General features: G+C 40.0%; 1 protein-coding gene across 15 annotated transcripts in view; it reads left to right on the top strand.

Annotated features, from left to right (window-relative positions):
- LOC119652655 (tyrosine-protein phosphatase Lar) overlaps positions 1-14,908 on the top strand; it is a 994,202-nt gene that overhangs the window by 351,001 nt on the left and 628,293 nt on the right. For 14 of the 15 annotated variants that reach the window (XM_038056909.1, XM_038056910.1, XM_038056920.1 and 11 more), the window contains one exon: positions 1,248-1,304. The gene's annotated coding sequence lies outside the window, so the exon portion shown is untranslated. Of the gene's footprint in view, positions 1-1,247; positions 1,305-13,230; positions 14,134-14,908 lie in introns of those variants that run through there. The other variant, XM_038056911.1, reaches the window with a different exon arrangement.

Genomic DNA, 14,908 nt, shown 5'->3' with positions numbered 1-14,908 from the left:
TAGGATACTCGTTATATATTAGATTGGGTAAAAAGTAATGTCGTATTTTGTCAATAGATGGCGACACTTAAACATATCTTGTGTTGTACTTATCGCATCGGGTCATACTATACGGCGATTTGGAGAAGACAATCTGGACTACAGGTGTCTCTTTGACAGTTTTATGATCGTACCTTTCAGCCTCAAGTTATAGCGTGTCAAAGATGGAGTCCACCAAGCAAGAAATTCCTCATGTTTTACATTTTTACTACCTGAGAGGTAAAAATGCAACGAAGGCGGCCAAAAAAATTTGTGAAGTTTATGGGTCCGATACTGTAACGATTCGCACAGCACAGGTTCGATCGATTTCGTTCTGGTGTAGTGGATGTCGAAGATACACCCCGTACTGGTAGGCCAATCGTCGTAGAAACGGATAAAATCGTCGAAATCTCGATTGGCCAAGAACTGGGTGAGGACCATAAAACCGTTTGGAACCATTTGCAGAAGATTGGATTCCAAAAAAAGCTGGATGTTTGGGTGCCACATGAGTTGATGGAAAAACGTCTCTTGGACCGAATCAACGCCTGCGATGCACTGCTGAAATGGAACGAATTCGACCTATTTTTGAAGCGGATGGTGACTGGTGATGAAAAGTGGATCACGTACGAAAATCTCAAGCGAAAAAATCGTGGTCGAAGCGCGGCGAACCAGCCCAAACCATCTCCAAGACCGTATTCACGGCTAGGAAGGTTTTGCTGAGTGTTTGGTGGGATTGGAATCATCCACTATGAGCTGCTCAACTATGGCCAGACCCTCAATTCGATCCTCTACTGTGAGTAACTCGACCGTTTGAAGCAGGCGATTGACCAGAAGCGGCCAGGATTGGTCAATAGGAATGGTGTTCTATTCCACCAGGACAACGCTCGGCCTCACACATCTTTGATGCCCCGCCAGAAGCTACGAGAGCTCGGATGGGATGTCCTATCGCACTCACCGTATAGTCCGGACCTGGCACCAAGTGATTACCATCTCTTCCGGTCCATGCAAAACGCTCTTGGTGCTACTAAGTTCGCCTCAAAAGAGGCTTGCCAAAACTGGCTGTCTGAGTTGATATGACATTACTTTTTCCCCAACCCAATATTAGTGATATAATGTCTTGTGCATTTACAAGATATTCTGGAATTACATTACTCCATATTGCTATATCCATAAAATCTTTCATAAACTGAGTCGAACAAATACAATACAATGTTTTTCTTTTATTTCAGCACAACGGGGAGGAAGGCAATCACCCTATAAATTGACAAGTATTCAGGACGAACATTGTAAGTATACATTTCAATATATTTCCATCAGATTTATTAGAAAATCAGGTGTACAATGTGGACGCTCTAAAAATATTATTTAAAAGGATGTACAAAATGCTATGTGTGGGTATCATCCCATGGAAGGTTATACCGTGGGATGATTTTCAAACTACAGGCGAACCATTGTTCAACTAGTGACAGCAGGTCAATCTGGATATTGTTTCGCAATAATTTCCGTTAGAGGTTGATAGATTGAAGTCGATAGCAAGCGACCAAAAGGCCGGCCGAAACAACGGTGGCTTGATACGCTAGATGGGGATTCGAAAGCCTCGCGATTGTATCCAGATCAGGCTTTTAATAGCATCAAATTTGCGCGAAACCAATCACGAGGGGCCGACCATGCTTGTGAACGGGATAAAGGCTCAAGAAAAAGAAGTAATATTGCGATTTCCACCAAACTTGGCAAGATCGTGCTCTATGTTATAGCCTATATCACTGCAAAGTGGATGAACCTAAGGGAAGTTTGAGGTCAATTACTACAAAGTATAGTAAGGTACTATTATTCACTTAACATTAACAGATATCCGTATGGAGGGTGATTTTTTTTATTTTTCGGTTGAGTAGTTTCTGAGAATGGGTCCGTAAAATGAATGATCACTTTCGACCCCCTGCACTCCCCATCTTTCCAACAAATATCAAAACTAAGATCAGGCTTCCAAAAGTATTAACGGAGGCCTTTCATTTGATATTCCACATGACTATATTTAATGAAAAAAAATTACACTCTCCTATTGCATATATGGAGGAAAACTCTTCGAGTTCTACACCGATTTCGAAAGCATGGTTTCGAGAAAAACGCGTTTGAATTTTATACAAGATCGCTGTCAGGCTATTCACTTGAATATAATTCTGGCATTCAACGCATGCTGCTTAGATGCAGCAAACTTATAGAAGGAAGAGATGAATTTACCCCATTGTAACTTCCTTAGTAATAGTAGGATTTGGACGAAAATTTCCAGTATTCGTTCCAAGTTAAGGAAAGTTCCACTTAATTCCGAAAATATAATAATTTAATCTGATTGAAATTATGCGGTGTTTCCAAAGATTAATTAATTGAAGTAATAAAAACTTGTTTCTTTTTCGATGGTGTGGATATTTATTCTTGCAAATACCGAACCACTTGTTCCCGAAATATCGGTATTTGCAAGAATAAATATCCACACCAATGAAAAAGAAACAACAAGTTTTTATTACTTCAATTAATAATTTAATATTATTAACTTTATTTGGGTAGATATCCAAGGTAGATATCTATGGGCATCATCAGACTTTTTAGTCGACCTTTTCGTTGTATTGTTGCTGAGCATAGTCCCTTAAATGAAATGAGTACTTTTTGACCACCATCGATAAACCGGTAGAAATATTTATTTATACACTATATCCTTTTCGCACAAGAAAGTATGCGTATTGAAATGTATAAAGAAGAACAACAAATTTTAAATTGGTGACCCCGATATGGCTGTCTAAATTTTTGACTTAATTTTTTTTAGCGGTTGATAGAATAACTCTATTCTGGAAACTTTCTAAAACGAATTCTAAATAGATATTGGAGTAGAAGGTAACCGCTACAGGCAGAATCAAAATTTTTTGGGTGAAAAAAAAAGATACCAGGCAGCCAGACAAACAGAGCAGGTAAAAGTGTTCGCAAATGTCCTTGCAAACCAAAAACCAACTGAGTTGAAAGTGAAAACTGTGAGTGAGATTTTTGGTCATCTCCGGCCAGGACCGCAATACTTTAGGGTTTCCACTTCGTCCTCATGCATTTGCCCACCGTCGTGCTTCGTCGTCATTGCTGAAAGTTTCCGCAATATAACAGTTGGTAAGGAGATAATATTAACATTAAGAAGCAGAAAAGAAAAAGACATCGGGCTATCATACGTATTTTTGGTAAACCTATCTGGCTTCTTCCTCAGGAAGTAAAAAAAAAAATTTATTGTAAAATTAAATCTATGCTATAATTTTATTGCTTGCCTTTTCCTCATTGATCACAACGGATGCACATCAGATATTACTTTATCATCAGATAAAGAGTTCATCTAAATGTTCCGTCTCTTATTCTCCATCAAATTTTATTTTTCATTTTAATCGGCCCAGATTATTGTTCTGATTTGACTCAGGTACTCATTCCCAGCTGAGTCGACTGGCATCTGACGTCAAATAACGATACAAATCCCATTGCCACCAGTGAGATGAACCGCAATCTTCCGTACGACAGGCTTGTGCTCTAACCACTCAGCTATCCGTACATCCTCAGTGAAGAGTGAGAAAAGGACCACAGAGAGGACTGACCCCTGTGGGGTTCCAGCTGGATTGGTGTAAGGAATGAAGGAGACAGGCTATTATAGGCGTCTTGCGACTAATTATAAGCAGGACGTCGGTTTTTAGGACTAGGGGGGTGCACTCAACCGAATGACCTGTTTGGCGAACTGAAAATTTGAGATAGAGTTGTTTCTATTGCAGTGCTCGTCTGCAATAACTTGATGGTTTGCTCGAAGATTTTGCGAAAGTTGAAAGGATAAAGATAGGTTTGTAGCTATCCGAGATGAGACGATTTTCGGCTGGTGGAAGGAATTTGATCAAGACCGGTCGACCTTTTGTTCTTGCTTTTATGAACATTGCGAGCATCTCGGACTTAATGAAGAACCGCACTGTCGATGGTATCGTTTGAAACTCTCTGATTCACATATAGTTGGATTTGGAGAGCTTGGCTTTGAGCGATTGGTTTATGATTCGCCAGTTAGCGTTCCTGAAGTCCGGAGCTGTGAGTGGCAGTGGGCGAATGACAAGATCCTGGACTTGCATGTCAAGGATTATGGCATCGTGGTCACTGATATAGGAACTGCTTCAAGGAAAAGGGCAGTGTGTGTATTCTATATTGTCAACCACCGGTGCAGTTTGCGACCATTATTAGTGATGTAGGAGTCCAACCAGGAGGTTTGTTCGGCATTTAAGTCGTCTCTTAAAATCCCTTTTTTTTGGCGTCCCTCCTCGCCATCACTTGGGCAAAGTTACGGCACTTGGGATAGTTGGCAGGGTGGTCGGTTGCCCCACAGTTTACGCATTTTAGACTTTCGTCTAGCGTTTTGGAACACTCATCTGGCTCGTGTGCGTTTTTGCACTGCAGAATCTGTTTAAATACTCCACCCGGAGTGGACTAAAGTGGGGTTTATTGATTTCACTGACATGAGGTCGTTCATCTCGAAAAGGCGTCAAATGCGGTTAGCGGCGGATTCAATCTACAGCTCTCTTTATTCGCCTTCGATGTGACGAAGGGTATGACGGACAGGACACCACTGCAAATACCTTAGGCCCTCAGATCCTCGACAATTCCTTGTGTGGATTGGTATGGTTTAGACCATGAATAATAAATGACGTGGTTTTTCTGACGGGAAAAACTTTGGCTTGTTTTCCACGGGAGTTCTTTGTTGCGGTGTAGCCTTTAGATATCAGGAGCCCTTGGTAGTTGACATTTCCCGATTTCTTCACCAGGAAGTTGGAAATGGTAATCACTGTCACCTTGAAATTTTTCCCGGCCTTGGCAATAACAATTGGAGGGATTTTCGTACTTATTATTGTTTTTGATACTCTGCAATAGTGGAGAAAGTTTTCCGTTTGCCTACTTCATGGAATAGGTGCGAGTAGAAATATAGTAATAAACAGGGATATGGTATAGGATTAGATTATTATGCCCTGGATTGTCAATCATTCTTTTCAAAGTTTGGGTATTTATAATAGCTCAAAAAGGAGGGAATTGTGCACCACAAATATGGAAGAGGATTTCTTTCCAATTGGTCCGGTCCGATGGGAAACTGCTTCAATCCTGAAACAAAATAATATCTCCAGATTTTTTTCTGTCAATATTTGGGGAATCCGGACTCTGGACTACCTAAATCGAATGAAAAATCCTCTTTCCTTGGTCACCTTTGACGATATTTCATTAATATAGCGCTTGGCAACCAGTTTCAGACAAATTGCTCATGGGGTAGTAGAGGCGTGTTTGATAAGTGGTTTCTCCTTGAACGAAAACGTCAATTGTTGCTGAATTGAATTTATCGCAGCTTTTTTTCCAGGGGGGAAGACAAGCTCGTATTTACAAGACAAATTCTATGACCGTCCTGAAGTTTTTTGTTATATTGAAGAGCCAGTGCACGAACTCCTGTTCTATAGGATGGCACTGGAGAGTTGCATACATGGAGGTATAGCGATGTAGCAAGGTTTTTTTACTCATGTTGTTCATTGATCCTATCCAATTTTTATTTGGAAAAAGGGAGACGTAGACCCACATCTATCAGGGCAAAAATTTAAAAGTTTTTCGTCGTCTGCATAGAGCAAACAGGGACAAGTAAGGAGGGGAGGAAGGTCGTTAATAAAAAATAAAAATAGCAAAGGACCCAGAATAGACCCCTGTGGGACGCCAGAAGAGAGGGGAGAAGGAGCGGGAAGTACAGCCGTCAAAATAGACGCGGCAGGATCGGTTGGAAAGGTAAGAGGCAAGCCATAAAACAAGTGGTATGGCAACGTTTAGGGACGAGAGTTTGGATAGAAGTATCTTATGATTTACAGTGTCGAAGGCTTTCGCGAAGTCAGGAAATTAAGGGAGATTTCCAGTAAATTTCGAGAATAATAATAATCGCTGGCGCAACAATCCAATTGGATCAGGGCCTTGAAGTGTGTTAGAGCACATCATTCAAGACCGAAACGGTACACTGCAGGATTACAGTAGTCTTGTAGGAGGCAATGCGCTCGCCCAAGATTATTACCCTGATTTGACTCTGGTACTCACTCACAGCTGAGTCGACTGATATCCGACGTCAAATCACGATACAAATTCGATGGCCACCAGTGAGTTTCGAACCGCGACGTTCCATACAACAGCCTCGTGCTCTAACCACTCAGCTATCCGGACACAGTTTTTGTTCACCACCGATAACCCTCTCTTCCCTTTGCTACCAATGCCAAAACTAAGATCCACTTGGAAACATACCAATCGCGACCTCACCTTCCATTTGATATCCCAGATGGTTACATTTGGTGAAAAAAAATACGCCTCGTCTTTGCTTGGATAGGAGCCATGAATGGGGTTCGCATTTCCAAATTTTCCACTAAATTTCGTGCCGATAGTCGGTTTTCGTGCGTGTGACAGACATTAAACCAATTTTAACAAGTTTTTGTTTTCAACAAAACCTACGTATCTTCGCTTATTAGGCATATTACAAAGTGAATTGGCTTCTCTGTTGACTTGGGCTTAGGATATAAATTAGGCAAAACCATGTTCGTTACGTGTTCGTTCTAGAACCACACCTTACCACGGTAAAGGAAGGCAACTAGGTTGGGAAGGCTGTTAACTCAATCCTATATCCATTTCACTTTTATTATGATGATATGACCTCTTTAGCCTGGATCAGTGCAAGAAGTGAAGGATAAATTTTGTTAACTGTTCCGTCTCTCATTCCCTATCAAATCTTATTCTGTCACTTGGTCCTCAACTCCTCTTTAAATATTGGTTTTTCTACATAAATATTTTTCTGTAAATTATCAGTAGCGACTTCCTAGATTTATGATCCCGTATAAATTCATTAAAATTCATGTGCTTACAGGGTGGGATTACAGGGTGGACTGATCCTTACGAGGTTCCAGCTGGATTGGTGTAAGGGGATGATAGTTGCTGCTGAGCTTATATTTGGGATTACTGCCCTTCAACAAAGCTAAATATTAGTTTACAGGTGCGGATGAAGGTACATTATGTTGTTTAGCTTATAAATAAGTCCGTATTACGACACGGAGTCCAAAATTTCCCCTATGTCAAGAAGACAGGCTAGGTATCTTGCGCCTAATGAGGGCATGCTCAACCGAATGACCTCTTTGGTTGGCGAACTGGAAGTCCCAGATAGAGTTGTTTTTACTACAGTGATCATCTACATTAACCTGATGGTTCGTTCGAAGATTTTGCCGGAGGCTGAAAGGATAGAGATAGGTCTGTTAGTATCCAGGATGAGAGGATTTTCGGTTTTCTTTAGGATGGGTGGGATGTGAACACACTTTCAGCTCGAGGGAAGATTAGTGTTCAACAAGAAATGTTTGAATAACGTTCACAGGAAGGAGCTGATAGGGACAGAGCATTTCTTAAGGATGGTGGAAGGAATTTTATCAAATTGGGTCGACTTTTTGTTCCTGCTTTGCTTTATGAACATTGCGACCATCTCGGACTTAATGAAGTTAATAGGCAGAATTGAACTAGGAATTCTGTTTGGAGGGAGTGATAATTTGGAACAGGTCAGCCTGGCTGATTCTTTGGGTGTAGAACTATGAGGATGAAGGGTCGGTGGTGGGCCCGCCATAAGATATCGTCCCGGAGGAATATAAGGCTACGGAAGTTGAAGGGGCGTATTAGTACGAATTTGTCACATACCATCTGAATTGCTTCAGTATATTGACGAACCGCACTGTCAATGTATCGTTTAAAACTCTCTCTCTCTCTCTCTGATTCAGAGAGAGTTGGAGCTGGAATGCTTTGGCTTTGAGGAATCGGTTTATGAGTCGCCATTTGGCGTTCCTGAAGTCCGCATTGGCTGAAAGAAAGAACTTTGTGGTGAAGAATTTGTCGAAGACTAGTATTGCGGTGCCTTCGGCAAGGTAGGAGGTATCAGGTTTAGCTAAGATGATATCTCTCTGTGGGAAATAGCTTGCAACTTTAAAATGTGACTTTACTGATTCTGTTCGCTCAGAAACAATTCGAGCTCGTGCCTTAGAGTTCGATCGACTATAGAGTTGATGTTCAACTTAACGATCCTAATATATATGGTTTGATGCCATAAGGTTAATCATCGTGTTGAATGTCATCATGAACTGTATACGAGGGTTCGGGGATTCGGGATGGTTTGATTACAAGGTACATGTGGGTCTGGGAGGCTTGGGTTGCGTGATGCATGCACGAAAGACAAGGAAGGCTGAGTGAAAGAAGGCATTGAAATCACGTGCGTTCTAGAAGGTGAAATTTGGTTGGACTGCGAAGCAGCGGCGCTTTTTTCGGGCGTTCCATCGCCATCACTTTGGCAAAGCTAAGGCACTAGCAGTAGTTAGCGGGGTGGTCGCTGGCCTCACAGTTTACGCACTTGGGACTCTAGTCCGGCATCTTAGAACGGTCACCTGGCTCGTGTGTCCAGTAAAATTGACACAGCGGTATTGGAATTGACAGTACAGTTCCGCATGATCGATTCGCTAGTAGTGTTTTTCCTGCAAAATCTGTTTAAATAATCCGCTCGAAGCGAACTAAAGTGCGGCTTATTGCTTTTACTAGGGTGAGATCGTGCAACTCGAAAAAGGCATCAAAGGTGGCTAGAAACGGCTTCAGTATCCGGGCCTCTTTCTTCATCTTTGATGTGACGGACGGCACATCATTGGAGATACCTTGGGCTGTCAGATCCTCGGTAATCTTCTGAGCAGATTGGTGTAGTCCAGACTACGAATAATAAGTGACGTGGTTTTTTCCGACAGGAAAGTGTATGTGAAGAACTTCAGCTTGCTTTCCACGAAAGGATTGTTTGTTGCGGTATGGTATCCTCTGGATATCAGGAGCATTTGCTGGCTGAAATTTACCGATTTCTTCATCAAGTAATCCTTGGTTACGGCATTGAAGATGGTAGTCCCTGTTCCTGTCACCTTGAAATTTTTCGCGGGCTCGGAAATCATATTTGGAGGGATTTTAGTATTTCCCTGCTCTGTGACGGTTGGTTTTAGGGCTTGGATTTTGTTTATTATTAACTGCTAGATTTTGCAGTAGAAGTGGCCCAAGGTGGCAGTGTTATTGTGCATTTTATCTGCTTGGAGCAAAACCCACCGTATGTTGCTTTGATAGTTGCCTATAGTGAGGCAGACTCTGGATTAAGTCTTTCAAGGATTTGTTAATAGATAGGCCTCCTGCAATTTATCAGTAGGCTTTCGTTTTATTTCCTCAGGGTACCTATCTCATCGTTAGCGTTTGGAATGGAACTTTCCTGAATTAAAATTAAACAGTTCCATGAATTTCGCTCGTTTCGGAGGACTATTGTTCGCTATTTGATGAGGCAGTGTCTGATGAATTGCCTTTGGCCTAGATGAAGCTGTCAGCCATTCTTTTGAAAGTTTGCGTATTTAACTCAAAAAAAGAGTTTCTGCCCAATTGGTCCGAAGAGATTATCCAGGGTGTGGTCGTATTTTTAACTGAGGATGTCCCGAGCCCTTATCTATTTGCTGACGGTTCGAATCAATTGCGTGGTCAACGATTGGGCAATCTGGACTCTGGGCTTCCTAAATCTAATGTAAAATCATCTTTCCTTGGTCAACTTAAGCTTTGACGATATTCCTTGTATATAGCGCTTGGCAACCACTTTTAGATAAATTGTTCAGAGTAGAAGAGGTGTGTTTGATAAGTTGCTTCTCCTTGAGCGACGCCGCCAATCGTTGCTTTAGTGAAATTGAATTTATCGGAGCTTTCTTACAGCGGAAAAGGCACTTACTTCTTTTTGGTATTTTTTTTATGATGAGAAAAGTCTATTTACAAACTTCAGGATAGGATGCGGGAATACCAAACCTAAGTTTGAGTAAAATAAGACCACGAATGAACTAGATTGGGAGAGTGCTTAGGGATTCATAATAGTTACTACTGCGGTCATTAATAAAGGTCTAAAATAACCAAATAATGCTGTATTTGCATAGAAAGCTTCTAAGCAACTGTGCCTTTCTCGTCCCAAATCCATGGTCCATTCCAATTTGATAGGTTTTATGTCGCCAAAGTAGGCTTTTAAAAAATTGAAGATAATGAGATGAGGTAAAAGTTACGGAGCAAGGAAACTGCCAAAAAGCCATAGAAGGGATATGATCTTGCTTCAGTCATCTAAGAGGGCGCCTTAAATTGCTGAGATATTATTTTGAGTTAACTAGTAGAGCGGTCTTAAGGTAAGTAGTTAGAGGATACTCTGTTAGGGTAATTTCGACCCTTTAAAATGTTAAAAGTTGTGTCAGATGTCAGGAATTTGCATCTAATAACTTTCCCGTTTGTTTAGATGGTTTGGTCGATGGTTCAGTGATTTTTCTAATTTTAATTTTAACTTTTAATCTAATTCTATTTATTTGATATCTACAATTATCTATTACTGTGTTTGCCAGGCTTTTTTACCCGTGTAATCAGGCTCATAAGTTTGAACTTTTTTAAATGTTGGTCCTTATGAGTGTCAGTGTTGAAATTGATCTTTAAATAAGTTATCTGAATTAGACAAATTAGAAGTGTTATATTTAAATGACTTTTCATAAATCAATCACATTAGGTAGACATCATATATCATGGTAAGTAAATGGGTTGTCAAGGTTTTTCTAGATAATTATACCATTTAATGGTGCCACCAGTAAAAGTTGAACAGTCTAAAAACCAAAAAGCACATAACGTTATGTTGTAATCTTTGTCCATTTAGCAAACAAAAACTGCACCGAATAACCACTGGCTTTCCTGGATATTCATTCTCTTGTAAGTTTTCAAGTATACACATGTGGATAAAAGCGCCTCATAAAATTGTTAACAATCCAGACAACAATTTTATATTCTATCTACTTATACAGTAGCATTTGAGCCAACGCTGAATGGGGGCCGGACAAGTTATAAGATAGTCACGGAAAACAGGATTGCATTTGGCTCTGTTAACATTGTATATGTTTCGCCATGGACTTAACATAGATATAAAATGAAAATTATACATGCATATGGTACGACAAAATTTTTTTGCTTACCTGGAAATATGCAAAATATAGGATGCAGTGATGCTGGGATGCAGTGCTTATGCAAGGAGTATGTAGTAGCGATGTTTGCTCATCCTGTCGCCGTTGTAAATGTTCACCGTACCTCCACCCACCTGTATCACACACGTCACCTTCAATTATGAAACTCTCGTGTTTAAGCAACCACCGTTAAGGTACCTATCGCACAGTATATGCATACTGCACACAGTGTGTAATATCCTTATCATGACAGCACTATGGTCCAGCGTTATAAAATCTCATGAATGTTAATTGTATACACTGTCACGAGAGCATTACACATATCTGCAGTGGAAAGTAAAACGGGTGGATGGGAGTTGCACTGGGTTACTTCTTGATTTGTTCTTGCTGTTTTGTTAGGCTCTCCGTTGATTTAGATGGTCAGTTTCTGCCTTGAGCTACTTAAACACTTTAAGCAGAACAGGCTGTCTATCCTCTAGCAATAGTCTATAGCATTAGCTCCCTAAGTATCGGCCTATGCTTTCCGAAATACGAGATAGACAAGCGAACTATCGTTCACATAATTCCCCTCATTGTCATTATACAGTCTTAAGGAACAAGAATAATCACATCACAAATCACATAGATTGTACGCACAGGAGAGACTACAGCATAATCCACCAAACAAAAGGATACTATGTCGGAAACTTGTTCATGAATATTAGTAAGGATACGGAGATAAGGAATAAGGACTAAATTCTCGTGAACTTTTTACGTCTTCGTCACTGATTTCGTTCGTTGTCCGTACTCGAATTAAATTCGTGCCGGCTTAACCATTCGCTTCCTGATACGCAAGGTGACTAAACCTGTAGTCACGATATGTTTCAGCTACAAGTCCTTTTTGGCGCCCAAGAAACAATCATCAACAATATTTATCCCCACTTCAGCATTGGACTTTTCACCACAAGATTAACTTTGTGCAGGAGATGAACTTTCTGGATTGAAAACATGCGCGAGAAGAACAGCTTTACTCCTTGACATTTCCCTTTGCTCCAATATGCTATCCACCAAACTTTCACCCATATAAATATTTCCTTAGTCCTGAAAGCAGACAAGAGCAGATTGCTGTCAGCAGTGGTCGCACAGGCAGAAACCAAAGCACGCAAAAGGAAGTGGAAAATTTTCCAGTTTCTCTTCAGACGGAATAATGAAAAATTAATGGCAAGTTTTCATCCGAGTACAGGCAAGAAGCAGGATAGTGGATGACATATGGTTAGGAAGTAATTTAATGGTTGCCGGTATCACGAAGGATAATCTCTATTGTTTTCGGAGGATTCATGCAGAAGAGATTGGCGGTGCAAGTGTGAGAACATTTTTCGAAGGATTCTGTGGTTGGATTTGAGAGCTTCCATTGTACAATGTTTAAATGTTGCTGGAGACATTGATTTCACTGTAGAAGGGTTTTTCTGGGGATGATGGGGTTTGGAATGAGGATGAGGTTAGGTTGCATTTTGTGCTTAGCTAAAATCTGGATGGGTTATAGGCTTCTTGCACTTTGCGAGTGATCCAATTGGAAGAATTTTGGAATAAGGCTGGTTGTCCTTCGTCCTTGATATCTTTCTGATATTCGTAATGAATCTGTTCTTAAAAAGTTTACAGTAGTAAACCAGTAGTGTAGTGCCTAAATAGTATGTTTATTCTAGGAAGTGATGACTTGAAAGCATTATATTAAAAAAACCGTGTAACTTCATAGAGAATCTTACTCGGCATCTTTCACGTGAACTTGACCAAAAGGTGGTTGTGTAAATGGTCGAAAGAACTATATTAAAGCCAGACAGTGAGGAGTTTAAATCGTTGTTGGAACACCACACTTCAACTAATTGGGACTGATGTGAATCGGCCGAAACCGTCGAAATAATAACAAGGCTTCAACCTATAGAGAGGGGACAACCACCTGTTGCTGCTCTTTTCCAAAGAGAAATTTGATTCCTGAATGCCCGTCATCTCTTTTGGTACATGCCAAGCTTTCCCACCACGGAAACTTTTGCTATAAGATATGCAAATGTAACAAAATATCCAGCACTATTCACAGTCAAGCAGCCTAGATTCGAATTACTCAGTTTGACCCTCTTCGAGCTACGATGAAGCTTTCCCAGTCCCTTCGTGCAATGAAGAGAATTTGTGGAAAATCCTGGGGAATTTGAAACTATAGACCGTACTTTCTCTATTTCCCCATTGTTGTAAAACGAGGGGAATTCACCACGAATATCAGTAAAATTCTAATCCTTGGGAAAAAATCGGGACCTCAAACGAATCCTTAGCTTTTCCGTTCAGTTAGTATTTTCGGGTTCGATGTAATGTAAGCACGACGTCAATATATTATCGAATTTCCGCCGTTTTATAGTGTGTAGTAAAAAATATTTATAGATAGATAATGATACCAATTATCTACATATCGATTTGAGTTTCCGGCCCTTTGAAAATCCATAATATCCTTTTCGAATAGGACAGCATCGATTATCTGTGACGGTTGATCGTGATCCACTGATTTTCTAAGGATGTCATTGATTATTTTAAATAGATCGTGAGAACCTTTGTGTTTGTGGAAAGTATTCAGGAGTTCGAGAGTTATGATTTCTAATGGATCGGATTCCTAAAATTTCAACTCTTTCTACGTTGGAACAAAAATATCACAGATATTTCCAGACCTTCTTCAAAGATCGCAGAAAATACCGAGTTTAATCTTTAAACTTTCAAACATCAGAATCCTTCCACGGAGGTCGGTGGAGCTCAATTCGGGACGAGTGCGGTTCCATCATTTTCGGTTTTTATAAATCAAAGTGAAGAAAATCTTTTAAGAAAAAAAAAGAATTTAGATTCGTTTTAGTGAAATTTAATTCCATTAAAAAAAATGTTATTCTAAAGTGAAACTTAGTATTTAAAATAATATTTAAGTAAATATAGTTAAATATTTAGTAAATGTGTTATAGTGCAAGCTGTCCTCGTGGCTGAGGTTAATTAGAACTTTTACATTAAAAGTTGCAGTAATAAAACTCTTCCGGTTAGTGGTACAGTGGCTAATTACTAAAAAATCGCTTGATGTGAAACACAGTTATCCAAGACAGGACTTCTTGTACAGGACATTTTCTGAATAATAGCCAAGAAAAGAAGCCTTTTGTCAACAGATATTTGTAATTCTTCGAAGGTTTCGAAAGTCTCTTGACCTTCACAGAATCTTTACTCTCTTATTTAGGAAAAACAATGACGATGGTGTCCATTGACACTTTCTTATTTTATCTCGGTAGAAACTTGTTTCAAAATATTTTCTTAGCTAAGTGGCAAAGTGAATCTGAAATTTTCCCAACATCCTCCCCTAAAATAGACCAAGAGTAAAACCATTGAACCCACTTTAATTCACATCTCCGTATTTTCCACATGCTACAATCTTATATCTTTTCTTGAATTTCTCAATTTCTTTCCTTCGACTTGACGACTATTTTTCACGATATCTTTAAATTACCTCAAGTGGAAATTTATCTTCGTCTCCGACGACCAGGAATTAATTCATCACGTAGAATGTAGTCCGTTTGTTTTGAAAATACATACACACACGACCGAGCAGATCTATTGGTCAAAACGTTGTGGACGTTGTGAAAGCTTAAGGACGGAAATCTTTAGTTTTCCATAGTTTGACCAGAAACCTCTAGAGGAAACCCATGGAAACGAGGAGAAAAAAAAATAAATGGATAACAAAAACCAATAAAAAACCTTCATCGGATATATGCATTGCCAAGTGAAAAGTTGGCCAGGATGAGGGTCTTTTCTTGTTCATCGAT

This window comes from Hermetia illucens, chromosome 3 (genome assembly GCF_905115235.1).
Source record: "Hermetia illucens chromosome 3, iHerIll2.2.curated.20191125, whole genome shotgun sequence".
Taxonomy (NCBI): Eukaryota; Metazoa; Arthropoda; class Insecta; order Diptera; family Stratiomyidae; genus Hermetia; species Hermetia illucens.
Note: the sequence above shows the minus strand (reverse complement) of the source record. Positions and strands in the feature narration are given on the sequence as shown.